Here is a 25,613-nt window from a genome sequence, read left to right on the forward strand (position 1 = left end):
AAAATGAAGAAAAGAGTATTGAGTAGATTTCAATTTTTTCTCCAAAGGCTCGAAATTGCTAGTAATAGTCACTTTCTAAAGGGAAGAGCGCTGAGGTCATGCTCTCTGTAACTCAATTTCCCCTTGCTCCTCTGTGCATTTCATACTTCTTCTGGCAGCGGATAACTGACCAGAATAAATGCAAATGCCGTAAGTATAATGGGGTTTTATTTACATGTTGTCAAAAGCAGTACAAGACAAACTAACCCATGGTGATGGTGATAACCAGCAGATGGAAGATCTTCCTCTGTCTCTCCCCTTTCTCTAACTCTGCCTTTCAAATAAATAAATCTTAAAAAAAATTATGAAATACAGCCCAGTGTTAGAAAAGACAAAAGGGGGAATGGAACGTTGTATCATCCAGGAGAGAAAGCCCTGCTGAGGGTGACACAAAGTCAGTAGGAACAGCCAGAGGGGGGCCTGGAAGAGGGCCTGGGGATGAAAATGAACTTCATCCCAAGGCACAGACTGGTCACTGAGGAGCTCAGCATTTCAGCTGGCACCAATTGTGCGAACGTGAAAATCACTTAAAAAAAAATCATGCAGTTTAAGCTGCCACCTGCAATGCTGGATCCCATTTGAATGCAGGTTCAATTCCAGGCTACTCCACGCTGACCAAGCACCTGCTAATGCACCTGGAAAAGCAGTGGAAGATGTCCCAAGTGTTTGGGCCCCTGCCACCTAACCTATGTGGGAAACCCAGATGGAGTTCCAGGCTCCTGGCTTCTGCCTGGTCCAGTCTTGGCCACTGTGACCATTTGAGGAATGAACCATTGGTTGGAAGATCTCTGTCTCTCTTTCTGTAATTCTGCCTTTCAAATAAATAATAATAATAATGAAATACAGCCCAGTGCTGGAAAAGAAGAAAGGGAGAATGGAACGTTGTATCATCCAGAGGAAAGAAAGCCCTTCTGAGTGTGACATAAAATCAACAAGTCTCAACAAAGATCTGTGAACTCAATTACATACAGATCAAGTTTTCTTGTATGGCCCGAACATAATAAAAAGCCAAAAAGACAAATGATAAACACAACATATAAAAATCTTCATCACATTGTAGACAAAGCCTATTTTCCTTAATGTATAAAAAATGACCACAAACAGGAGACTGGCAGAGGATATAGACAGTTCACAGAAAATGAAATATAATGGTTCAAGCTTACTCCCAATAAGAGAAGCACATACTGAAACAACAATGAAATACCACCTGTTGGCTGCTAAACTGATAAAGACCCCATGTTGGTGCTGATGTGGGGAAATAGGCACCCTCATGTGATGATAATGAAATCTAAATTGCTACAACATGGGGAACAATTTGGCAACCAAGCTATTAAAGTCACAAATGTATTTACCCTTTGGCACAGCAACTCTGCTCCCAGGACTGTGTACGTACAAAGCTGTGAAGAGACAAGGTTATTTATACAGCATCCTTCCTAACGGTAAAATACTGTGAATGCCTTGAATGTCCATCAACAGGACTGATTTATAAAAAAGACGGCATGGTATACAGACAGATGGAACACCAAGCAACCATAAAAAAGAATGAAGCAGTTCTATATGTGCTTTAGGCAATACTTTCCAAGATATTAAATGAAAAAAGCAAGATGCAACAGAATATGTAGTGTGGTACAATTTCTGTTACAGATACATTAATAAAAGCATGAACATCTGAGTATTTGCAAGTGCACCAGCTGACCTTGAAACAATACGAAAAGGCAGCAGTGGTTTCCTCTGGGGAAAAAAGCCAGGTGGGCCCAGCGCTGTGGCACATGGCCTGGAACATGTGCTTTCCCTACTGGAGTCCTGGCCACCTGACTTCCAATACAGCTTCCTACTAACACATTATGGGAGGCAGCAGATGACAGCCAAAGTGCTTGGGCTGGTGCAGCACCTGGTCCTGCCCTGGCTGTTGCAGGGCATTTGTGGAACAAACCCGTGGATGGAAGAGTTCTCTTGATTCCCTCCATCCCACCCCTGCCTTTGAAGTGAATGAAAGAAAAATTTTAAAATTTCTTAACAAAATAAAGCTAGGTGATTAAGGAAAAGGATGAAAGACTGACTTTTCATTATTTACCTCTTTATAGCTTGGAAATTTTGTCCCCTGTGCATGTATTTAAATGTAAATCAGTTTAGAAAGAATGATCTACCCCCACTCTTCAGTCTCAACTTAGACATGGCTGCCCAAGAGGTACCTCCTCCCCGACCCCAAAGGACAGAGACATCCCAGCATCAGACTCAATCAAGTCCCAGATTTTCTTTTCGTTTTTTATTTTATTTTTTTTGGACAGGCAGAGTTTGACAGTGAGAGAGAGAGACAGAGAGAAAGGTCTTCCTTTTTCCGTTGGTTCACCCCCTAAGTGGCCGCTATGGCCGGTGCATTGCGGCCGGTGCACTGCGCTGATCCGAAGCCAGGAGCCAGGTGCTTCCTCCTGGTCTCCCATGCGGGTGCAGGACCCAAGGACTTGGGCCATCCTCCACTGCCTTCCCGGGCCACAGCAGAGAAGTGGACTGGAAGAGGAGCAACTGGGACAGAATCCGGCGCCCCGTATGGGACAAGAACCCGGGGTGCCGGTGCCACAGGCGGAAGATTAGCCTAGTGAGCCGTAGCGCTGGCATAGTCCCAGATTTTCCACAGCTGTCCTCACACCTCTCATTTGGGATCTTTCCTAATGAAGCCAGCCCAGTGACTGGCACTATGTGTGGCACATCTTGGTAGATCACCAGATGTTGGCTAGTAAAGTGAACAGGGGTGCTGTGGCATAGTAGGCTAAGCCTCCGCCTGCTGTGCCAGAATCCCATATGGGCACTGGTTCGAGTCCTGGCTGCTCCTCTTCTGACCCAGCACTCTGCTATGGCCTGGGAAAGCAATAGAAGATGGCCCAAGTCCTTGGGCCCCTGCACCCATATGGGAGACCCAGAAGAGACTACTGATTGGCTCAGCTCCGGCTGTTGTGGCCATTTGGAGACTGAACCAGTGGATGGAAGACTTTTCTTTCTGTCTCCCCCTCTCTCTGCCTATAATTCTCTCTCTCAAATAAATAAAATACTTTAAAAAAAAAAAAAAAAAAAAAACACCAGACATCAGGTTCCCAGAGTAGCTACAAAACCAAGGGCATGTAACAGATCAAGACACGAGAGCTCTGTCACAAATGCCAGACAGTGAGGACTGGGCAGACTGGGAACATAAGACTTTAAGTTTTAACGTTCAACAAACATGACAAGGCTGACCCAATGCCAAGATGGCTGCCAGGAAACTTGGCTTTGTTGTCAACATCTGTGTGACCGTGGGTCAATCACCCTACCTCCGGGTCTTATTTCTCCAACTGTCAAACAAAGAGAATTCAATCAATTACTTTTCAAGCCCATCCCCACTTTTTTTTAAAAAAATAGATTTATTTTTTTGTTTAAGAGGCAGAAATATAGAAAGAAAAGGAGAGAGGGAGGGAGGGAGAGGGAGAGGGAGAGAGAGAGACAGAGAGAGAGAGATCATCCATCTACTGGTCCACTCCCCAAACGGCCTCAATGGCAGGGGAATGGGCTGATTCAAAGCCAGAAGCCAGGAGCTTCTTCCGCATCTCCCACGTGGGTGCAGGGCCCAAGGACGTGGGCCATTTTCCACTGCTTTCCCAGGCACATCAGCAGGGAGCTGGATGGGAAGTGAAGCAGCTGGGACTCGATCCAGCACCCATATGGGATGCTGGCACTGCAGACAGAGGCTTAACCTTCCTTGCCACAGTGCCAGCCCCCACCCCCATTCTTAAATTGGTAAAAACAGAAAAAAGTGGAGCTGTTCTGCTAAGGTAAAGGTATAGGATCTACAGTCCAGGGCCAGCATTGTGGTGTAACAGGTAAAGCTGCTGTATGCAATGTTGGCATCCCATAGGGGTGCTGGTTCATGTCCTGACTGTTCCACTTCCCATCCAGCTCCCTTCAAATGGCCCAGGAAAAGCAGTGGAAGATAGCCAAAGTGTTTGGACCCCTACACCAACATGGGAGACCTGGATGAAGCTCCTGGTTCTTCCCCCCACCCCCTTTCCTCCCTCTCTTCGGTGACTCTTTCAAAATAAATCAACAAATCTTAAAAATAAATAAATATGGGAGACCAGGAGAAGCACCTGGCTCCTGGCTTTGGATCAGCGAGATGCGCTGGCCGCAGCGGCCACTGGAGGGTGAACCAACGGCAAAAAGGAAGACCCTTCTCTCTCTCTCTCTCACTATCCACTCTGCCTGTCAAAAAAATAAATAAATAAATAAATAAAAAAGGAAAGGACCTAGAGCCCTGCTCATTCCACTGTGTCTGTTTCTCTGCCTCCACCAAAGGCCCTTCAGACAACCCACGGTCTACAATCTACTAAAGGCCAGATAAAAGCCCCCCACATTTCACATCCTCTTCTCCAGGAGAGACTCATCTTCCCACCAAGGGGACAAAGAGAATGAAGGCAGCCAGGGCCTCAACCTTAGTAAGAAGGCAAACGGTAACAAGCGAGGCAGGAAAAGTATCCTAACTCCCCAATGGCCCGGGCAAGGACCGTGGTAGCTCAGGGGAGAGGCCCAGCTCTGCCATCAGATGGGAAGTGTGAAGCTGGCAGCATTAGCACAGCACACCATGCACCTTCAGCCCCCGGCAAGTTCCTGAGGGAGATGATTGGTGCTGTGAGACCAGCTAGGGAAGCAGCTTCAGGAAGGGGAAAAGGGAGACATCTGACAGGGTGCGATCCAATGAGCCATGACCCCTCTTGGAATTCAAGGGAATCTGGGCAGAGGCCAGCGTTGTGGCACAATGAGTTAAGCCGCCAACTGTGATGTTGGCATGCCATATTGGAGTGGGAGTCCTGGTTACTTGGCTTCTGACCCAGCTCCCTGCTAAGGCAGCGGAGATGGCTCAAGTACTTGGGCCTTGTCACTCATGTGGGACCAGGATGGAGTTCCTGGCTCCTGGCTTTGGCCTGGTCCAGACCTGACTGCTGACTGTTACAGCCATCTGGGGAGTGACCCAGCAGATGGAAAGTATCTCTCTCTCTCTCTCTCTCTCTCTGTATGCCACTGTGCCTTTCTAATAAGTAAAAATAAATGTTTTGTTAAAAAGCTATCTGGGTGAGAAAACTGGTCTGAAGGTCAGTGTTGGCGGCTTCAACTGTGAAATCCTTCCCTGAGGAAGCACCACTCCAAGGCACATGCTACCTGAGGGACAGTCAAGACCAAGCTAGGGAAAGAGAAAAAAAGGGGCTAAGCCAGTGTCACCAATTCCTCTTCACTTGGGACAGGAGAGCCAAACCCTGACCATTCTGTGTGTGCTGTTCTTCCAGTTCTGCCTCAAGGGCAGACAGAGGCTGACCCATTTTCCAAGGACTCCCCTGTTGGCGATGCCCTGGATGGCGCACCTGTCCCCACGGAGCTGAGAATTTGAGAGAAGATGACTCTACTCAGCACTCCTCATCTGACAGTCTCCTCCCAAACAGTGAGAGGCCCTCGGTTCCCTTCTAAAAACAGGGACACAGGTGAGGCCAGGAGAGGACGGTGAGTCAGCAGCAAGGACATCAGACCCAAGCTCGGACTTTCCCTGAGATGATGTGGTCACTGAGCAACTTCAGCATAAAATTCAGAACAAGAGGCCGGCGCTGTGGCATAGTAGGTTAACCCACTGCCTGCAGTGCCGGCATCCCGTATGGGCGCCAGTTTGAGTCCCAGCTGCTCCACTTCCAATCCAGCTCTCTGCTGCGGCCTGGGAAAGCAGAAGATGGCCAAGTCCTTGGGCCCCATACCCACATGGGAGACCAGGTGGAAGCTCCTGGCTCCTGGCTTCGGATAGACATAACTCCAGCCATTGTGGCCAATTGGGGAGTGAACCAGCAGCTGGAAGACCTCTCTCTCTCTCTCTCTCTCTCTCTGCCTCTCTTTCTCTCTCCATGTAACTCTGACTTTCAAATAAATAAATAAATCTATCTTTAAAAAAAAACACACACCCTTAATTTGGTCTTCACAATCACATGAGGGAAGTGCAGCCCAGAGAGGTCAAGGCATTTGTTTGGAGTCACACAGCCAGAAAGCAGTAGTGCCAGCACTCTCCACCACTGCCCCCACAATGAGGCCACATGTCCCTCTGTGTCCAGTGAGGGGCTCCTCTCTAAATGAAGCCCTGGTACACATGTATGCCCTAGGCTGAAGGGCGTGTCAACTGGGTTGCCACACAGCTCTGCAGTGCCTCAGATGTTGAATTACAGGTTATTTTCGGGCCGGCCCGTGCAGCTTGGACAACAGGAACATCGAGTTTAGTAACATGTGCAGAGAATGCTTGTCTGGATGAGCCTGCCAAGTTATGGGCCTCCCCGGATGTGGGTGAAAACTGATGAATGAAAATCAGCCTCCCAGGGCCCCTAGCAATTAGAAGTCTCAAAATGAAAGGAACTAAAGGTAGGCAAATGTTCTTGTATCAGCACAAAGTCTCTAAAAATTCATTCTAGATCAGACGCCAGTTCTTAACTGATCTACGGACACAGGTGTGGAAAGATCTAGTGCCGAAGGAGAGCGCCTCTGGACTGGAAAGAAAATTAATCAGGGCTTCTTCAGAACAGTGTTTATCAAGAAGAGGGGAAAGGGCTGACTGAAGACTACAGAGCGAGGCTCCCTGCAATCTGTTTTCCCGCCCAGACAGTGGGAACACTGTGGAGAGCTGTCAGGTCTCACCGCCGTCCTTTCGGCACACACAGCCACGTGCAGCACTGTCCACTCCACGCCTGGGACTGTGCACCCGGGAGAGAAGGGATGGTCCCCCCCCCTGCTTACAGACTCAGAGGTCACGTAAAGGCTACAGGGGAACAGCAGGGCGGTGACGCCTACAGGTAACTGCACCCAAAGCTCCGAGGAGGAGGGTCCTGAGCCAGGGGAACATTCAGGGAAGCTCTCTTAGATGAAAAGAGGCTTGGCTGGACGTGAAAGGACACAACAGATTTGGAGAGGCAGGAGCAGGGGTGGCATGGAGAAGAGCCCTAAGATACCAGTGAAACAAAGGAGGGCTCACAGAACAATGAAGCCACTGCCAGCGCCGGCTGGGAAGCAGGTTCTGTGCTTGGTCATTCAATCACTTACTTGTTATCCATTTTTTATTATTATTTTTTTAAGATTTATTTATCTACTTGAAAGTCAGAGTTACACACAGAGAGAAGGAGGGGCAGAGAGAGAGAGAGAGAGAGAGAGAGAGAGAGAGGTCTTCCATCCACTGGTTCACTCCCTAACTGGCCACAACATCCGGAGCTGCGCCAATCCGGAGCCAGGAGCCAGGAGCTTCCTCCAGTCTCCCACGCGTGTGCAGGGGCCCAAGGACTTGGGCCATCTTCTACTGCTATCCCAGGCCATAGCAGAGAGCTGGATCAGAAGTGGAACAGCCGGGACTTAAACCGGCGCCCATATGGGATGCCGGCACTGCAGGGGGTGGCTTTACCTGCTACACCACAGCACCGGCCCCCTACCCATTTAAAAATGAGGAGTGAGGGGCAGGCATCTGGCCTAGCAGTCATCAGGGGGCCTGGGTTCAAAGTGCTGGTCTCAGCTCCTCTTTCAGGTTCCTGCTAACGCAGACCCCAGGAGACGGCAGAGATGGCTCAAGTGGTTGGGCCCTTCTCTTTCACACAGGAGACCTGGAATGGTTTCCTGGCTCCCAACGTCATCCAGCCAAATCCAAGTCACTGCAGGCATTTGGAGAATGAACCAGCAAACTGGAACAATCTCTTTGTCTCCCTGCCTCCCAAGTAAATAAATATTTTGTTTTTCCTGGTGAGGAGTTAGAGATACAGAGACAGGCATGCCATAGCCAAAGCCAAAACAGCATGTGTGTTGTGAAGTCTGGGGGGCACCCTGCTTGACCTGGGGCAAGGATCTGGAAGGGCGAGGAGCAGACGAAGTCAGGGAAGGAGGCCGAGGTTCAGATGGCCTTGCAGGCCAGGGTGCGCCAGGCCCTGCCCGTCTCCTCAAAGGACAAGCACTTGACACTGCCGGGTCACTCCCCGGAACACTGTCTTCCCTCGGACTCCAAGAAGCCACACTCCGTTTCCCTGTCCCCCACTGTCCACGCCATCTCAGTTTGCTCTGCTCCTCAGTGAAACGCCCCAGGCTCAGGCCTTGTCCCTCTCCTGTGCTCCAGCTACATGACATGGCCTCTTTAGTGACTGCACCAGTGTCAGAGCTTCAAGAGTTGTCTACACGCTGACAACGCAGAATACCCTATCCCAGCCCATCCCCTCAACTCCGGCTCCCACATCCCAGCCTCCTGACTGACGCCCCCAATGGTGTGTTTGTAGGAGCAGCAGGCAGCGCAAACTGAGCAGAGAACCCCGACCCCCTGCTTCCTTCCCTCCCCAGCCGCCCATCCCGCAGTGTTCATTATCTGCTTGCTGCCAACACCACTCTAACAGGTTCTCAGGCTAAAAACCTCAGCGGCAGACCCCGCATGTAACCCGTCAGCAAATCCTATCTGTCTACCTTCAAAATCATCCAGAATCTAGGAAACTGTTTCTCGCCAGCTGTCACTATCACCTGGCCCCGGGCCACCATCTCCCCCCACTGAGGCTGCTACCCAAGCTGCTCCCAAGAACCCATCTCGGCGACAGCCAGAAGGCTCGTACTAGAACTGAAGGCAGACTGTGGCAGCCCTCTGGTCCACAACCCCTAACGGGTCCCTGGCCCACGCAGAGTAAAAGCCAAAACTGCTGCCCGGCCTCCTGGCTTCCCCTAGAGGTGCACACATGCACGCTCTCATTTTTTTTTTTTTTTTTTTTTTAATAATTTGAAAGGCAGAGAAACAGAAATAGACAAAGAGATACACACACACAGTCTTCCATCTACTGGTTCACTTCCCAAATGGCCACAACAACCAGGTCTGGGCCAGGTTGAAGCCAGGAGACAGGAACTCCCTCAGGGTCTCCCGTGTGGATGGCAAGGGCCCAAGCACTTGGGCCATCTTCTGTTGCCTTCCCGGGCACATGAGCAGGGAGCTGGATGGGAAGCAGAGTAGCCAAGACTTGAACCGGCACTCGGACGTGGGATGCAGGCATCTTAACTGCTATGCTCCTCACTCACACCCTCAGTCCCTATTTGATTTTGAACTCTTCTACCCATCCCCCCAGCTCCAGTCATGCAGGCCTTTTTGCTGATTCCTGAACACCACAGGCATGTCTCCACCTCAGGGCCTTTGCATGTACCATTTCTTTTACAGGAAGGCTTTCTCCAGACAGCCTTGTGGCTCAGTTCCTCACCTCCTTTAAGTCTTGGCTCAAATGTCACCTTCTCATTAGGCCTTCTCTGTTCACTTTTTAAAAGATTTATTCACTTACTTATTTGAAAGGCAGAGCAACAGAGAAGGAGAAGGAGAGGGAGAGGGAGAGGGAGAGGGAGAGGGAGACCAAGAAAGACATTTTCCATCTACTGGCTCACTCCCCAGATGGCCACAACAGCCAAGCCTGGGGCAGGAACTCCATCATCCAGGTCTCCCACATGGGTGGCTAGGGCCCAAGTGCTCAGGCCATCATCTGCTGCCCTCCCATGAGCATCAGCAGGAACCAGGATCAGAAGCAGCCCTGATAAGGGATGACGGCATTGCAAGCAGTGGCTTAACCCACTGTGCCTTCTCTGACCACTCTATCTAAATCATGTAGCTCCTGCAAGCAACGCCTTCCACCTCCAAACTCTCCATCCTCCTTTTTTTCTTCAAAGTAACTGTCATCTACATAACTGCAAAATGTATTATACTATTTTTTTCTCTCTGTAATGTAAATTCCATTAGGGCAAGGATTTTGCTCATTTGTCTACTATTATATTCCTACCTCCTGTTTGCGTGGTATCAGGCCACTAGTATGTGCTCAATACATTTTAAGGACTTGTGCTCAACTCGTCTCAGGAAAATTTCAAGTTTTGGCAGCGAACCTCAGCTACATAGAAACTTTCCAATGTTTCACTCTCTGGGTTCTGCTCTGGTTGTCACATTATTTTGACTACACTGAAATTGAAAATACCAGAACCCTGCTATGGCGCAGTGGGTTAAAGCCCCTGCCTGCAGCACCGGCATCCCATACGGGCACCGGTTTGAGTCCCAGCTGCTCCAATTCTAATCCAGCTCCCTGCTAATGTGCCTAGGAAAGCAGCATAAGATGGCCCAAGTCCTTGGAACCCTACACCCATGTGGGAGATCTAGAAGAGGCTCCTGGCTTCAGATCAGCCCAGCTCCAGCCATTGTGGCCCTTTGGGGAGTGAACCAGTAGATGGAAGACTTCTCTCTCTCTCTGCCTCTGCCTCTCTCTGTAACTGTCTTTCAAATAAATAAAATAAATCTTTTTTTTTTTTTTTTTTTTTTTTTTACAGGCAGAGTGGACAGTGAGAGAGAGAGAGACAGAGAGAAAGGTCTTCCTTTGCCGTTGGTTCACCCTCCAATGGCCGCTGCGGCCGGCACATCTTGCTGATCCGAAGGCAGGAGCCAGGTGCTTCTCCTGGTCACCCATGGGGTGCAGGGCCCAAGCACTTGGGCCACCCTCCACTGCCTTCCCGGGCCACAGCAGAGAGCTGGCCTGGAAGAGGGGCAACCGGGACAGAATCCGGCGCCCTGACTGGGACTAGAACCCGGTGTGCCGGCGCCGCAAGCGGAGGATTAGCCTATTGAGCCGCGGTGCTGGCCAATAAAATAAATCTTAAAAAAGAAAAAAAAGAAAGAAAATGCCAGACCCCTTAGCTAATAAATGGAAGTATAAGACACAGAAGGAAGGGAAAAGGGTAGAAGTCAGGAGGCATCTCCAGTGGGAGAAATGTCTAGGCCGCTCCCTTCCGTGAGGTCAGGTAAGTAACATAGGCAGGCTTCAGCTCACGAAGTGCCAGAGCTTGGGAGGCAGGCGCAAGGTGCTGACGCAGGCTACGGTGTGAGCGCAGCCAGGCCCTTCTCTCTGTCCAGCACCTGCAGGCCTTCCTTCTGCGTTCAGCTAAGCACCAGGCTCTTTCCTGACGCTGCACTTGCTGATCCTTCTGCCTGGATTATCTTCTCCTTCCCCAGCCTGGTTGCACCAACTTATCCTTCCAATCTCAGCTTAGATGACATCACTTCAAAGATACTTGACAGGGGCAGGTGTACAGAGGGTCACACTGGCTTGGGATGCCTGCATCTCACATCAGAGTTCCTGGAACTGAGTCCTGCCTCTGCTTCTGACCCAGCTTCCTGCTAATGTACCTGGGGGCCGCAGAGGATGGCCCACGTACTTGGCTTCCTGCCACCCATTTGGAAGACCCAGATGGAGGTCACGGGCTGCCTCAGCCCTGGCTGTTATGCACATTTGGAAGATATCTCTCTCAGTGTTTTTCCTCTCACTCTGTCATTCTGCCTTCCAAATATACATATATATACTTGCACAGATACATACACACACACACACACACATTTTAAGATACCTTCCTTGCAGGGCTGGCACTGTGACACAGCAGGTTAACGCCCTGGCCTGAAGCGCTAGCATCCCATATGGGCGCCAGTTCTAGTCCTGGCTGCTCCTCTTCTGATCCAGCTCTCTGCTATGGCCTGGGAAAGCAGTAGAAGATGGTCCAAGTGCTTGGGCCCCTGCACCTGCGTGGGAGACCAGGAAGAAGCTCCTGGCTCCTGATCGGCGCGGCTCTAGCCATCGTGGCCAATTGGGGAGTGAACCGGCGGAAGGAAGACCTCTCTCTCTGTCTCTCCTTTCTCTGTATAACTCTGACATTCAAATAAATAAATAAATTTTTTAAAAAGATTTTATTTAATTATTTGAGAGGTAGAGTTACAGACAGTGAGAGGGAGAGACAGAGAGAAAGATCTTCCTTCCACTGGTTCACTCCCCAAATGGCTGCAATGGCCAGAGCAGCGCCAATCTGAAGCCAGGAGCCAGGAGCTTCTTCTGGGTCTCCCTCGCAGGTACAGGAGCCCAAGGACTTGGGCCATCTTCTACTGCTTTCCCAGGTCATGGCAGAGAGCTGGATCGGAAGAACAGCAGCCAGGACTAGAACCGGTGTCCATAAGGGATGCTGGCACCGCAGGCAGAGGATTAACCCACTGAGCCAAAGCAATAGCCCCAATATAAATAAATCTTTAAAAAAAATGAAAAAGATACCTTCCTTGCATATACTCTTAAGTATATGCCTTGCATATACTCTCTGGGGCTGGCGCTGTGGTTAAGCATCTACCTATGGCACCGGCATCCATGTGGATGCCAGTTTGAGTCCTGGCTGCTCCATTTCCGATCCAGCTCTCTCTCTGCTGATGGCCTGGGAAAGCAATGAAGACGGCCCAAGTGTTTGGGACCCACATGGGAGACCCGGAAGAACCTCCTAGCTTCCGGCTTCAAATTGGCTCAGCTCCAGCTGTTGTAGCCATTTGGGGAGTGAACCAGTGGATCGAAGACCCCTCTCTCTGTCTTTAACTCTGCCTCTCAAGTAAATAAATAAATCTTAAGAAAAAAAAACCAGTATTTTTTTAAAAGTAGGTATTTCTGTCTCTACCCTGCACTATTCTTATTCACTTTTCATATATATTTTTTTTTTTCTAATTTGAAAGGAAGAGACAGAGACAGAGACAGAAAGAGAGAGATCTTCCATCTGCCGGTTCACTCCCCAAATCGTCACAATGGCCAGAGCTGGGCCAATCCAAAGCCAGAAGCCAGGAACTTTTTCAGGTCTCCCACGTGGGTGCAGGGGCCCAATTACTTGGGTGATCCTCTGCTGCTTTCCCAGGTGCATCAGCAGGGAGCTTGATTGGAAGTGGAGCAGCCTGGACTTGAACCAGCACCCATATGGGATGCTGGTACGCCACAACACCGGTCCCCTCACTTTTCATCCATTTACTGGACCCTTCCAGGTACAGAAGCCCTTCTCTGTGTCGAGATACAGCAGGGAGTGAAACAAACTTCTCTTCACAGAGCTAACATCCTAACAGGGACAGAGACCATAAGCGAGTTAGATAACTAAGACACACCGTATCTTACATACAGCGTAATAACCGCTAGGGAGAAAAAGCGTGAGGAAGGATGTCAGGGAGCGTCGGAGGTGGGAGGACACTGAAATTTAATCACGGTGGCCAAGGGAGGCCTCCTGGAGAAGGCAACAGGTGGCATGTTTGTGGAAAAGCCTGCCAGGCACATGGCAGAGCCAGCGGAAAGGTGAGAGTGTGCCAGGCATCTGAGGACCAGCAGGGAGTGAATGTGACTGAGTAAGCAACGGGGGTGTGTGGGGGGACAACTGCTGAGATCAGAGAAGGGAAGGGGCCTCAAGACAGGTGGCCTCTGGGTCTGCTCTAAGTGAGGTGGGAGCTGCATCTTGGGAGCTGACTTCATTCCGCCAGGTGCTGGCTGCCATGCCTTTTTGTTTTCCTCGCTGCTGATCAGTTTTCTTTTTTCTTTCTTTTTGACAGGCAGAGTGGACAGTGAGAGAGAGAGAGACAGACAGAAAGGTCTTCCTTTTTGCCGTTGGTTCACCCTCCAATGGCCGCTGCGGTCGGCGCATCGCGCTGATCCAAAGGCAGGAGCCAGGTGCTTCTCCTGGTCTCCCATGAGGGTGCAGGGCCCAAGCACTTGGGCCATCCTCCACTGCCTTCCCGGGCCATAGCAGAAAGCTGGCCTGGAAGAGGGGCAACCAAGATAGAATCCGGCACCCCGACCGGGACTAGAACCCGGTGTGCCGGCGCCGCAAGGCGGAGGATTAGCCTGTTAAGCCACGGTGCCGGCCTACTGATCAGTTTTCTTAATCACTGCATAGGTTCCACATGTCTATTTCTGCTTTATCTCCCTCCCCCCAGCAGAATGCCGTAAGCAGCCCAGTGCCCTGGCCTGTTTACCCATCAGCACAGCCCAGTGCCGGGCACGAGCAAGGGCTCAATGAGGAGTGAATGAATGACCAAATGAATGCATGCTGGACTTCTGAAGTCTCTGTCCAGGTCTCGACACCCAGTCACCCAACCTTCAAGACCAGAGGATGAAGAACACGAAGCAGACCAGCCACTGGCGAGAGCAGAAGGCTGTCATTCCGCTCTCAAAATGCTCAAGACCCCCAGAGCACTTAGGGTGTATTTGCCACTCAAGTCTACTCCTCCACACAGCTCAGCTGTTGAAGTGACGCAAATGAACACTGCATTTTTGGGTTTCAAAACTTCTGAGATCTGACTTCCAAATCTACCATCTTCCGCATCTTCCAGCTCATAGTCCCCGGGCGGAGGCAGGGGTGACAGCAGTTGGGGGGGGTCAATGACTAAGGCTTCCTGGCTGATGATGAATCTTGAGCATTCTGGTGTCAAACAGCCACACTCCTACCGTAATTTGATGAGGCCTCCTGATTTCAGGGAGTCCTCCGGGGGGGACACATCACAGAGTGCGATGCGTGGCGGTCTAGAGCTCTGGCCAAGCCTCCCACCCTGAGCTCCATTAAGAGGAGACAATTCAAGAACAAGCAGTGCCCAGCCCACTAGGTGGACTTGATAAATGCTGGCCACTATTACACAGCGTTTACCACCTACTGGCTCCCTCAAACCCCCAGATCTCTGGACGCCCTAAACACTTGCTGGTTGCAGTAGCAGCAGTAGTTTGAGTAGTTAATTTCACCATGGGTCAGATTTCTCCCTCTCCCTCTGGGATGACATGAGGACGGACAGGAGATCACCTGGACAGTGTTCTCAATTCTGCTGGTTTCAGAGTAACCTAACCACCTAATATGTTATTCATTCATTTGCTCATTCAGCAAATAGTCACCAAGTACTCCCCTGAAGCCAGACATCAAACTGGATGTTGGAGACACAGACAGTTAACTTCAATCCCTGCCAAGGATTAGAAGCTGCTCACTTAGAAGGCAGCCAAGAGGACAATCACGACTTATTGTGATCAGTGATTTCAGGGGAGGCATCTGGTCCAGGCCTGCAAACTGAGGGTGACGGTCAGACAGGAAGCATCAAGAGTGACCCAGCGAAGCAAGTGGAGCAGGAGGAGCAGGACGAAGAGCTCAAACTGGGGTCGGCATGTGGCGCAGCGGGTTAACGCCCTGGCCTGAAGCACCGGCATCCTATGTGGGCGCCAGTTCAAGTCCTGGCTGCTCCACTTCCAATCCAGCTCTCTGCTAAGGCCTGGGAAAGCAGTAGAAGATGGCCCAAGTCCTTGGGCCCCTGAACTGCATGGGAGACCCAGAAGAAGCTCCTGCCTCCTGGCTTCGGACTGGCGCAGCTCCGGCTATTGTGGCCATTTGGGGAGTGAAGCATTGGATAGAAGACCTCTCTCTTTCTCTGCCTCTCATTCTCTTTCTGTGTAACTCTGACTTTCAAATAAACAAATAAATCTTTAAGGAAAAAAAAAAGAAGAGCTCAAACTGAAGACAGTGAAGTGTAGAGTTGGGGCTCACAGAAGGGGTGCAAAGCTCAGCTGGACCGGAGCTTGGGAAGTGGTGGAGGCGTGGGGTGGGGGGGACGGGGAAGGCGGGGTCAGAGCCCAAAAGGCCTTGAATGTTGTGCTGAGGAACCTGAGTATTACTCTCAGAACAACGATGGATTCCAAAGCGAGAATTTTTTTTTTATTTGACACGCAGAGTTAGACAGTGAGAGAGAGAGAGAGAGAGAGGTCTTCCTTCTGTTGGTTCACTCCCCAAATGGCTGCTGCAGCCAGCACGCTGCGCCGATCCAAAGCCAGGAGCCAGCAGCTTCCTCCTGGTCTCCCATGTGGGTGCAGGGCCCAAGCACTTGGGCCATCTTCCGCTGCACTCCCGGGCCACAGCAGAGAGCTGGACTGGAAGAGGGGCAACAGGGACAGAATCAGGCGCCCCAACCGGGACTAGAACCCGGGGTGCTGGTGCTGCCGGTGGAGGATTAGCCTAGTAAGCCGTGGCACCGGCCCGAGAATTTTTTTCTTTTCCTTTTTTTTTTTTTTTGACAGGCAGAGAGGACAGTGAGAGAGAGAGAGACAGAGAGAAAGGTCTTCCTTTGCCATTGGTTCACCCTCTAATGGCCACTGTGGCAGGTGCACCGCGCTGATCCGAAGGCAGGAGCCAGGTGCTTCCTCCTGGTCTCCCATGGGGTGCAGGGCCCAAGCACTTGGGCCATCCTCCACTGCACTCCCTGGCCACAGCAGAGAGCTGGCCTGGAAGAGGGGCAACCGGGACAGAATCCGGCACCCCGACCGGGACTAGAACCCTGTGTGCCGGCACCGCAAGGCGGAGGATTAGCCTAGTGAGCCGCGGCGCAGGCTGAGATTTTTTTTCTATAAAGGATTCCAATTGCTTGGGTGACATTTTTCTCTCTGGGGTATTTGTTCCTCTCTGTGTAAAGAGATAAAGAACAGGAAAATCATTTCTGGACTGTGATAACATCAATGACCTATCTTAGGCCGCCCGGAAAAAGCAAATTCTTCAAGGAACAGATGACAATTCAACTTTGAGAAACACACCCCAGCTCCCTGAAGGCGTGCTGAGCTGGGGGTTTTCTGGGAAGCGAGCAGTTAAGACAAGCGCTAGTTTCAGAGGACAGCTGGAGAAAGATCAAAGTCCAAGGCCAGGGCCAGCAGGACCAACAAACCAAGCAGTTCTGAAACGCTTTTAGGAAATGAAACAAAAAGGGTGGGAGACGTCCTGAAGTCAGAGGCCTGTCTGCAGAGGGAAGTAACGCCCAGACGTCTGCAGACACAGGCCCCAGTGCGGGTTAACTGGCTGGACCAAGGTACCCACAGGCTCTGCACAAATTTCCTCATTGAACCCGCACACAAGGCAGGGGTGGAGGAAAAAGCAGGGAGAGGGGCAGTATTAGTGTAGAGTGGAGTTAAAGGAGCCCCAGCCCAGGTAAATGACCCAGGTCATAGGAGCTGGAAGCAGGGACCCACTGAGTCGGACGGCACTCTCCATCAGACCTGAGGGAGGCCTTCACGCCACTCAGGGAGAAGCCTCTGTCCAGCTCTCACACTCAGCAACCCCGAGACCCGGTGGAGTCGGTCCTCATGACATCTTCTGAACGGTGAGAGCTCAACTCAGGGCAGAGATGGCCTGTGCTCTCTCATGTTCCCACCATCTGTGACAAGTCACTTTATCCCGATTCTTCCCTTGGAAGGAGGAGGATAAGGTGACAATATTAAGTTTCTGTGAAGTCTGTGGCACTAGGAGAACAGATCATAGAGTTAAAGAGAATACCAGTACTACCCTAACCCGAACATTTCTATCACAGCTTTTTTTTTTTTTTTTTTTTTGACAGGTAGAGTTAGTGAGAGAGAGACAGAGAGAAAGGTCTTCCTTCCATTGGTTCACCCCCCAAATGGCCACTATGGCCGGAGCTATGCCAATCCGAAGCCAGGAGGTTCCTCCCAGTCTCCCATGCAGGTGCAGGGCCCAAGCACTTGAGCCATCCTCCACTGCCGTCCTGGGCCACAGCAGAGAGCTGGACTGAAAGAGGAGCAACCGGGACTAGAACCCAGTGCTCACATGGGATGCCAGCACCACAGGCGGAGGATTAACCAAGTGAGCCATGGCGCTGGCTCTCTATCAGAGTTTTCTTCAGAAGCAGGTGGAAACCCCACAGGGAGATTAACGTTTAAGACACCCAAGAGGGGCCAGCACTGTGGCGTAGCAGGTAAAGCTGCAGCCTGCAAGCTGGCATCCCATATGAGTGCTGGTTCAAGTCCCTGCTGCTCCACTTCTAATCCAGCTCCCTGATCTTGTGCCTAGGAAAGCGTCGGAGGATGGCCCAATTCCTTGGGCCTCTGCATCCATCTGGGAGACCCAGAAGAGGATTCTGGCTCCTGGCTTCGGCCTGGTCCAGCCCTGACCACTGCGGCCATCTGGAGAGTGAGCTAATAGATGGAAGATCTCTCCCTCTTTCTCCCTCTCTCTGTAACTGTGGCTTTCAAAGTATTTATTTGAAAGGCAGAGTTACAGAGAGGCAGAGGCAGAGAAAGAGAGCGAGTGAGAAGTCTTCCATCCGCTGGTTCTCTCCCCAAATGGCCACAACAGCTGGAGCTGAGCTGATCTTAAGCCAGGAGCTTCTTCCGGGTCTCTCACACAGGTTGCAAGGGTCTAAGGACTTAAGCCATCTTCTACTGCTTTCCCAGGCCATGAGAGCTGGATCAGGAGTGGAGCGGCCGAGACTCAAACTAGCACTCATATGGGATGCCAGTACTACAGGAGGCAGCTTTACCCAGTATGCCACAGTGTCGGCTCCTAAAATAAATCTTAAAAAAAAAAAAAGACACCCAGGAGCGGGTAGGAAGGCAGCAGGTCTTTCTCACGCTGCTGTCTGGGAAACTGAGGTGGAAGTGGAGTGGTCACTGTCTGGAAGAAAGCTCAGACACGGAGCCTGGCCCTCGGCCACCAAGCGTCTCATCTCCCAGGCAAGACCACGTGGGCTCTGCACACTTCTCAGAGGGGCGAAGACCCTCCCTTCGGGTACACGCTTCCACACCCAAGACCCCCTGATGGTCATCTGGGTGCCCTCTCTCTCTTCCAAAAGGAAAGCAGTTCTTGAGCTTCATGGATAACCCGTTCGGGGTCTCACAGTTCCCAACAGCCCGGAAAACCTTCAACGCGTGCCCCTGCAAGACCAATCACTTACAACAGCCTGCAGGGCTGCCTCACGGTGAAGCAAGCAAACCAAATGCCCCTTAGGAAAGATCAGGCGATAAGGCTACGTCTTGACCCTGACCCAGGCCCCTAGAAGTATGAACCAGCCCCTTACGCCCCATCACGGCGCCCATCTCTCCATGGTCTCTGTACGGCCCCGACGGCCTAAGCAGGAACCCTGGCTCTGCCTCTCCTGCCCAACCGGCCTTCCATGGCTGATCTGACCTCCCTGGATAAAAGGGGGGTGAAACACCAGCGCCCTGGCAAAGGACTCCATGTGGCACTGTAAGTAGAGCGCCCAGCACAGCCCCGCACACACAGTAGGAGCTCAAGACTCACAGGGGGTCCTCAGTATTTCTTAGCATTGTTTCAGACGTCCCCATGCCGTCCACTCGTCCCCGGGGCGCCGACGGACAGACCAAGCCCAAGTCCACCCGGGCGGCAGAAGGCTGGTTTTTTCTTTTCTAACTTTAATCTTTCCTTGCTGAACCTCGGCCCTGGACGACGACGAGGCCTCGGGGTGACCACGGGGGTAACGGAGAAAAGGGAAACCGGAGCCCGCAGAGGAGTTTCCCCCACCCGGCCAGAGACGGGAGCCTCGGGGCCTAAGGTCTAGGAGTCTCCGGGCGGGCGCCCCGAGAGCGGCTGCGGACCCGGGGCGCCCGCGGTCCGGGCCGGCGGCCAAGCGGGCGCGAATGAATGAACCCGAGTCCTTCCGCCCCGTCCGGCCCCGGGCCGCCGCCCGCGCGCCCACGGCGCCGCGTCCTCCCCGTGACCTCTGACCCCCACAAACCCCTCACCTCAGACCCCCCGACTGCCCCCACGCCGCCCCTTCTGCTACCTCGCGGCGCCCCCTGCTTCCTCACCGGCAAGTCCGAACGGCTCCTGGAGCCACGGCTCGGTTCGGCTCGGCAGCAAAATGTCCGCGGCCTCCTGCTCCTCCTCCCGCTCTCCCGGTGCGTCCGTGCCGCCGGCTGCTCCGAGCCCCGCGGCTGTCACCTGCCGGGCGGAAGTGAGCTGCCCGCGCGCGGGCACTTCCGGTGGACGCACGGCCGGGGGGCGGGATCAAGGGCACGACGCGGGCGGGCGGGGGAGGGGCCCGGGGAGGGGCGGGCTCGCGTGCCGGGAAGGGGCGGAGCCTGCGGGCAGGCTCTCCGTGCGGCTGCGTACTGGCGGCGGCGGCCACCCGGTTCCTGACCGTGGCTCACCGTGCATCTGCTGCTTCTAGACACTGTCTGCTCGCCCGGGAGGCCGCAGCGGGTGGTCCTGCACCGGGTCCCCGCCGCCCACCGGGCACCCGGCTCCTGGCTTCTGCCTGGCCCGGCTGCAGCCCAGGAGAGAACCAGGGAGGCGGGAGGCCTCTCTGCCTTTCAGATAAAAAAAAGATAAAAATTGCATTGCAGAGCAGGGAAAACCAAAGCGAAGATAACAGCTCACCTTCAGTCTCACTTCCCTGAGATAATCACTTCCAATATTTTGGGGAAGGATCTTGTAGGCTTGATGATATGGTTTGATTTTGTTAAAAAAAATTTTTTAATTGAATTTTTATTTATTTGAAAGGCAGCAGGAGAGAGAGGGAGAGAGAGAGGGACAGACTGGCTGGTTCGCTCCCCCAGTGCCCTCAAAGCCAGGGTTGTTCCAGGCCGAGGCCGGGGGCCTGGAGCGCCATCCAGGTCTCCCAGGTGGGTGGCAGGGACCAGGTTCTTGCGACATCACGGCGGCCAGAGTGGGTTAGCAGAAAGCGGGGGGCTGGAGCTGAGCAGGACTTGAACCCAGGCCCTCCAGTATTGGATGCAGGCCAATCACATGGTGTCTTCCCTGCGGCCCTGGGTGCCTGCCCCTCACTCACTCACCAAGATAATGCTAAAAAAAAAAAGTCCTGAAGCAATGAGCACTTTTCTTTCTCCGTGGTGTTTCCTGCCCTTGTGGGGATGGCACCTCTCTTCTCTGAAGCGATCCCCTAAGGTTGTCCATCAGGTTGGTATTAATATTTTTTAATATTACCAAAACTTAATAAATAAGCTTGTAAGCCACGTCTGTATGTTCCATCTAATACAGATATAATTGATTCAATATTCAATATACAATTATGCTTCAACGGTCTCAAACAGTTTCTGAAATTTTTTGTTTTGAAATAATTATAGGGGCCGGAGCTGTGGCGTAGCAGGTAAAGCCTCCACCTGTGGTGCTAGCACCCCATACGGGTGCTGATTTGAGTCCCAACTGTTCCACTTCTGATCCAGCTCTCTGCTGTGGCCTGGGAAAGCAGTAGAAGATGGCCCAAGTCCTTGGGCCCCTGCACCCACATGGGAGACCCAGAAGAAGCTCCTGGCTCCTGACTTCGGATCAGTACAGCTCCAGCCGTTGTGGCCAACTGGGGAGTGAACCAGCAGATGGAAGACCTCTCTCTCTCTCTCTCTCTCTCTCTCTCTCTCTGCCTCTCCTTCTCTCTATGTGTAAATCTGACTTTCAAATAAATAAATAAATCTTTTTAAAAAAAGAATTATAGACTTACAGGAAATTACAAAAGCCGTATAAAAAGAGTCCCGTGTACCCCACACTCAGTTTCCCTCAAGGACAACCTTTTACTTGTCCGTAGTATGATATCAAAACTATTGCTACTGGTTGGGGCCGGCACGGTGGCTCACTTGACTAGTCCTCTGCCTGCAGCGCTGGCATCCCATATGGGCGCCGGGTTCTAGTCCCGGTTGGGGCGCTGGATTCTGTCCCGGTTGCTCCTCTTCCAGTCCAGCTCTCTGCTGTGGCCCGGGAGTGCAGTGGAGGGTGGCCCAAGTGCTTGGGCCCTGCACCCGCATGGGAGACCAGGAGTAAGCACCTGGCTCCTGGCTTCAGATCGGCGTAGCTCCGGCCATATAGGACATTTGGGGGGTGAACCAACGGGAGGAAGGCCTTTCTCTCTGTCTCTCTCTCTCTCTCACTGTCTAACTCTGCCTGTCAAAATAATAATAATAAAAACTCTACCTGTCAAATAAATTAAAAAAGAAAAAAAAAAAACTATTGCTATTGGTAAAGTATTGTCCCTAACCTACAGACCTTTGCTGTTTCTAAATCATTTTCTTGAAGTAGGGAGGGAATAAATAACATAATCGTTTGGCTTCAACAACGGAAGTTTATTTTCTCCCATTTCTAGGGGCTGGGGGCCAGGATCAAGGCTGAGCAGGGCTGATGTCCTCTCCTAGGCTTACAGAGCTTGCCTGCCTCTGTGCCCCCCCCCCACGGTTCTTCCTCCACGCGCCCATGATAATTGTAAACGTGCTGCTGTGCTCTGTGTGCCCTGCACACCCGATGGTAAGCATTGCAAACACCATCGGCCTCCCGGAAAAGCAAAACTTCAGTGCCAGGTGTTTGGCCTCGTGGTGAAAATATCAGTCAGGATGCTGCACCCCCCGTCAGAGTGTGCGGGTTCCACCCCTGGCTCCAGCTCCTGATTCCAGCTTCCCGCAAGTGCGGAACCCAGCGATGGTTCAAGGAGTTAGGTCCCTGCCGCTCGCGTCGGAGACCTGGGTGGAGTTCCTGGCTGGCAGCTTCAATGCAGATCAGCGCTGGCTATTCCGGGCATGTGGAGAGTGAGTCAGAGAATGGAACTACTGTTCTGTCTCTCAAATAAATTTTAATTAAAAATAATTTTTTAGGCCGGCGCCCCAGCTCACTAGGCTAATCACCTGCGGCGCCGGCACCCCGGGTTCTAGTCCCGGTCGGGGCACCGGATTCTGTCCTGGTTGCTCCTCCTCCTGTCCAGCTCTCTGCTGTGGCCCGGGAGTGCAGTGGAGGATGGCCCAAGTGCTTGGGCCCCTGCACCCGCATGGGAGACCAGGAAGAAGATCCTGGCTCCAGATCGGTGCAGCACGCTGGCTGTAGCGGCCATTTGGGGGGTGAACCAACGGAAGGAAGACTTTTCTCTCTGTCTCTCTTTCTCACTGTCCACTCCGCCTGTCAAAAAAAAAATAAAATAAATAATAATAATTTTTTAAGGGCCAGCGCTGTGGTGCAGAGGGTTAAAGCCCTGGTCTGAAGTGCCAGCATCCCATATGGGCGCCGGTTTTAGTCCTGGTTGATCCTATTCCAATCTAGCTTTCTGCTGTGACCTGGGAAAGCGGTGTGGGAGACCCAAAAGAAGCTCCTGGTTCCTGGCTCCGGATCGGCACATATCTGGCCGTTGCAGCCATCTGGGGAGTGAACCTGCGGATGGAAGACCTCTCTCTGTCTCTACCTCTCTGTAACTCTATCTTTCAAATAAATAAAATAAATCTTAAAAAATTTTATTTATCCCGGTTGCCCCTCTTCCAGGCCAGCTCTCTGCTGTGGCCCAGGAAGGCAGTGGAGGATGGCCCAAGTGCTTGGGCCCTGCACCCCATGGGAGACCAGGAGAAGCACCTGGCTCCTGCCTTTGGATCAGCGCGGTGCGCCGGCCGCGGCGGCCATTGGAGGGTAAACCAACGGCAAAAAGGAAGACCTTTCTCTCTGTCTCTCTCTCTCACTATCCACTCTGCCTGTCAAAAAAATAAAAAATAAAAAATAATTTATTTATTTATTTGAAAGTCAGAGTTACACACAGAGAGAAGGAGAGGCAGAGTGAGAGAGAGGTCTTCCATTTGCCGGTTCACTACCCAACTGGCCACAATAGCTGGAGCTGCACTGATCTGAAGCCAGGAGCCAGGAGCTTCTTCTGAGTCTCCCACATGGGTGCAGGGGCCCAAGGACTTGGGCCATCTTCTACTGCTTTCCCAGGTCACAGCAGAAAGCTGGATCAGAAGTGGAGCATCCAGGACTCAAACCGGCACCCATGTGGGAAGCCAGCACTGCAGGTGGCAGCTTTACCCGCTATGCCACAGCGTCGGCCCCTCATTATGCTCTTAAAACTATATATACGAAATACATGAAATTTGTTCCCTTTATATACGTTTTTTAAAAGTTAAGAAAGAAAAGCAATTAAAATAAGACTAAGAATTTTTTTTTTTTTTTAAAAAAAGGCAGTTTCATTGGGAACGTAACATGGACAGAGAGTTCTCCAACAAAGTAAACCGATCAATTTGCAGATGCTAAACTGAAGAGCGATGGGATTGTGGCAGGCTGGTAGGAGCGGTCAGAGCTTCTGGTTTCCAAGGAGACAGAGGTCAGCGGCTTGCACAGAAAGGGCTTCCTGGGAAAGCGGCATTCCTGCTGGGTCCTGCCCAACCAGAGTGTGTGGGCTGGGCTGGCAGGATGGACACCAGGGAGAGGCGGGAGGGCCTTCAACAAGGGAGCTCCCCGCGAGGCAGCCAGGCCCCTGATCCCTTCTGAACGCGTTGGCCAGCCCCTGCCGTGTGGCCGGGTGGCTTAGGCAAACAGTCCAGGGAGGGTTCTAGAGCAGCAGGCACAAGATCCCCGGTGCTCGGGTAGAGGAGGTAGTGGGGGCTCTGGGAGTCCAGAGTGAGAACTGAAGCGCCCCGGGGGAGACGGAGACCAAGAGGGCCCTGTGCAAGTGGCCAGTGTTTCATCTGGAAGTGTAGAACCTCCCAGGAATGTTTGTGGAGCACCTGGGGTGAGCAGAAGTCACAGGGCACCTGACACCAGCCCCGTGAGGGAGGGGCTTTTAGCTCCTTGTTATTGAGTGTACCAGGGAGACTGCTGCTCCCAGCCCTCACTACGCCCACTCAATCGCCTGGCACGTGTTTGTCACCCCTACCTGAGCCAGCCGTCCCGGGGTTACAACAGTGAACCAGGCACAGCCCCTCCTTGGGGGTCACTATTGAGTGCTGGAGAAAGTCACAGAAACGGCCAGTTGGAACTCTGGGTGATCGGGGGGAGCAGGGGTTCACAGGAGACTCACTTTCCAAAGGGCTCAAGCCAGGACCCAGGACCTGCCTCCGGGTCTCCCACATGTGTGGCAGGAACCTAAGTACCTGGGCCATCTTCCGCTGCTTTCTCAAATGCCTGAGCAGGGAGCCGGGTCGGAGATGGAGCAGCAGGGACTTGAACCAGTGCTTCGATATGGGAGGCCGGAGGTGGCTTAACCCGCTGCGCTGTACTGTTGGGCTCATGAGGGTTTTTAAACCTTTCTCCACCCTTCCTGGTTTCCTGCCCTGGCCTGTTGCCCTGGCTGATGTCCGACAGGGCCATGCGCCTTCTCTGGGCCTCAATTTCTCCTCCCTGAGAACTGGGTCCCCACCACAGGCTGAGCACCAATGTACGCCCTTGACATCCACTGCTTCCACAACTCTCACAGTTCTCAGGAGGTGGTACTATGGAAATCGCACTTTACACACCTGCACATTGAGGTTCTGAGAAGCTGAGGGAATTACCCACCTTGCCCACCTCCACATGGCACCAATAGACGGAGCTGGGAGTCATGGCCAAGGCCGACGATGGTGGGGCCCGTGCTCCCCCCTCCCCTGCTTCGTGAGGGGTTATCTGATCGGAGGAAGGTTGGGGGTACCTGTGGTGTCCTGGAATGACCCAGGACCTGGTGCTGGTTCCAATTCTGTGGATCAAAAATGTTAGAAAAATAATACTATCTGTTGAGCCACGGCGCCTGTCCCGGTTGCCCCTCTTCCAGGCCAGCTCTCTGCTGTGGCCAGGGAGTGCAGTGGAGGATGACCCAAGTGCTTGGGCCCTGCACCCCATGGGAGACCAGGAGAAGCACCTGGCTCCTGCCATCGGAACAGCGCGGTGCGCCGGCCGCAGCGCGCCTACCGCGGCGGCCATTGGAGGGTGAACCAACGGCAAAAGGAAGACCTTTCTCTCTGTCTCTCTCTCACTGTCCACTCTGCCTGTCAAAAAAAAAAAATAATACTATCTGCATGGAACATGTACAGACTTTTTTTTCTTATTATTCCCCAAACAATACAATAATTATTTATGTAGCATGTACCCCACACTAGGTATTGCAGTCTATAGATGCTTTGAAGTGCATGGGAGGATGTGTATGATAATGTGCAAATGCTATGTCACATTATAAAGGAACCTGGGTATCTGCAGATTTGGGTGCCTTACCAGGCCCCAGAACT

The 25,613-nt window shown here is 52.2% G+C and overlaps 1 protein-coding gene across 1 annotated transcript in view; it reads right to left on the bottom strand.

The window, feature by feature from the left end:
* Positions 1–19,618, bottom strand: part of AP1B1 (adaptor related protein complex 1 subunit beta 1) — a 61,410-nt gene extending 41,792 nt beyond the window's left edge. The window contains exon 1 of the mRNA XM_062182771.1: positions 19,473–19,618. The gene's annotated coding sequence lies outside the window, so the exon portion shown is untranslated. The remainder of the gene's footprint in view (positions 1–19,472) is intronic.
* Positions 19,619–25,613: the final 5,995 nt, after the last annotated feature.

This window comes from Lepus europaeus, chromosome 23 (assembly GCF_033115175.1).
Source record: "Lepus europaeus isolate LE1 chromosome 23, mLepTim1.pri, whole genome shotgun sequence".
In the NCBI taxonomy this organism is placed as follows: domain Eukaryota; kingdom Metazoa; phylum Chordata; class Mammalia; order Lagomorpha; family Leporidae; genus Lepus; species Lepus europaeus.